This window comes from Microtus oregoni, unplaced genomic scaffold (genome assembly GCF_018167655.1).
Source record: "Microtus oregoni isolate MIOR12 unplaced genomic scaffold, Mior012 000060F_008, whole genome shotgun sequence".
Taxonomy (NCBI): Eukaryota; Metazoa; Chordata; class Mammalia; order Rodentia; family Cricetidae; genus Microtus; species Microtus oregoni.
The window spans coordinates 90,492-92,867 of NW_024543843.1; positions in this window are offsets into that span (position 1 = coordinate 90,492).

The window sequence follows — 2,376 nt, forward strand, 5'->3', positions numbered from 1 at the left end:
CCCAAGTACCCAGAGGAGGAGGGTATTTATCCTTAGTGTTCTGATTTTTAAGTTCACTGTTCATGGACTTTTACCTGCAAATTATAATTATTATTATGTATTTTTAAAATTCCCCATAAAGAGCATCATAGTGTGCTAGAGTTTGGGCCCAAAATGCCCTCTGAAGATGGTTTGTTAAAGAGCCAGTGCCAGCTTGATGTGGCTCAGGAATACTTAACAGGTGGGGTCTACCTGGAAGTTGTCTGGTTATTGGAAACACGATCTTGAAGGAGCTAGTGAGACCCTATGCCTCCCCTCCCTGTGTGTGTGTGTGTGTGTGTGTGTGTGTGTGTGTGTCCCTTCCCAGCTATGGGGTCAGCAGGTGTGTACTCTACCTATGAATATTATACATCCTCTGCCATTATAGGCTTCTTCATCACATCCTCAAAAGCAATTACGGCAACTGACTGTGGGCTTAAATCTCTAAAAATGATGAGCCCAATGAAACTTTTCTCCTGTAAAATTGATCATCTCAGGTGCGCTACCACACTGCACAGCTGACGAACACAAACGTTATCATTTTGTAGCCAGTGATTGGATTAATTGCAGTATGGATCTATTTCCTCCCCTCTCCAAGTCTGAAGTCCATCCCCTGTACAGTCTTTGCCTGGTTTGGTTTATAATATGAATCATGGAACTGACTCTGGCCTCCAGGCGCTCAGTTCCCTAAACCACGCAAGTCAACACGCACAATAGTCTCTGGCCCACAGTTGCTCTGTAGATAGGGATTATGGGTGGCTTATGGTCCTTACTGATTTTATGATGATATAGAGAAATATTGAGTTCCCTCATAACTAGACTTTCTGTGGAATTATTATCTTTATTAGCCTTTTATTTTTTTAAAGGAACTCAGTCTGTTTTATATCCCATTTCTTTCTTTCTGAGAGACTTTCTGCTTTTCTCCTTGTGAATTTGGCGTCTGTGAGTATCACGCCTGTCCTTGGTAAATGTCACGTAGCATCTTCAAAGTTTGAGCATGCTGTTGTACATGTCAGAACGTCCTTCGCTGGGAAGACTGAGTAACATTCTATCGTGGATTTAACACATTTCTTTATCAGTGCACTTGCGGGTGGCGCTTGGCTTGCTCCGTCTTCTAGGGCTGCGAACACGGTTGCTAGAACGTGTGTGCGCTGCCCATTCCTGCCTGCTCGTTTGTTGTTCAGATGGGGTCTGCAGACAAAGTAGGATAGGAGGAACCTCAGGGTCGTCTTTGCTGTTGCTGGCGCACCCTTGGTTGTCCATTCCTACAAACAGGGTAGTATGACACAGGAGTTCAGAACCCCACAGCCTCCCCAGCACCTCCCATTTATGACGACCACTCTGCCACGTTCAAAGCGGTGTCTTGGTGTGGTTTTGCTTTGCATCTCCTGGAGTGCTGGCTTTGTAATGACCTCTTCTTCATGCTTGTTATTATTTCTTATAAAGGAGCCAGACATCGCAAGTCATAGAAAATTAATGAACTCAGAAAGCCAGATAAATCTTCCACGTGAGGAAATCCAAATATACATGTGTATTGGTATATGGAAATTGGTGTTATTTTCTTTCCCTCAACACTTGTAGGAGTGAGGCTCTGGGCTTCTCTCTTCCACAATTTCTTTACCTATGAGCTTCTGCTTGAACGCGGTATGCCGCAGGTAGCCTCCAGGGGGCGCCAGAAGGTCGTGGGCTTGTTTAGCTCTCACTTGCAGCCCTTGGCGCGGCAGATTGGGGAACAGCTTTCCTGGGTTCTGTTTTTGGTCTCATTATTTCTCATTACGGCATGGATTTCCTAAGTCGGGGATCTGAGTAAGGAAACTGTTCAGAAGTTCCCGTTAATTCTGTTGGGCGCCCTAAGCAACAGGGAGCAAAATTTTAACCCTTTCATACCTTATCAACTTGACTTGACCTCCAAGAGAATGGTCTGAAAACCCAGGGCTCTAGGGTCACATGAAGGGTCTTTCATTGAGAAGCTAGGAGGGAGGCATATAGTCCACACTAGGGACGAGGTTAGATACTCTTATATGGTGGCTTGTCTTACTAAAAGTAATTTGTCAAGACCACATAGCTAATAAGTGCCAGAAACAGAAACACAACTCACGTCCAATTCTCCCTGCTAGTCCTGAAAGTGTCCATCATGCGTTGTACATAATTGTGGCTATTTCCACGGTGTTCCCTTTAAGGACGGAACAAGGAGGCGCTCTTTGCACAGAGAAAGGAGATGACCTTGGTGTCCTCTGATCTATCAGGGAGACCGAGACACTGAGACAGAAACCCAGTTGAGAACAGACATTGGTTCTGGCTGATGCTTATCTAAAAATGAACGCTCTGCCATCCACGTCCGAGGGCTCCAACTCATCC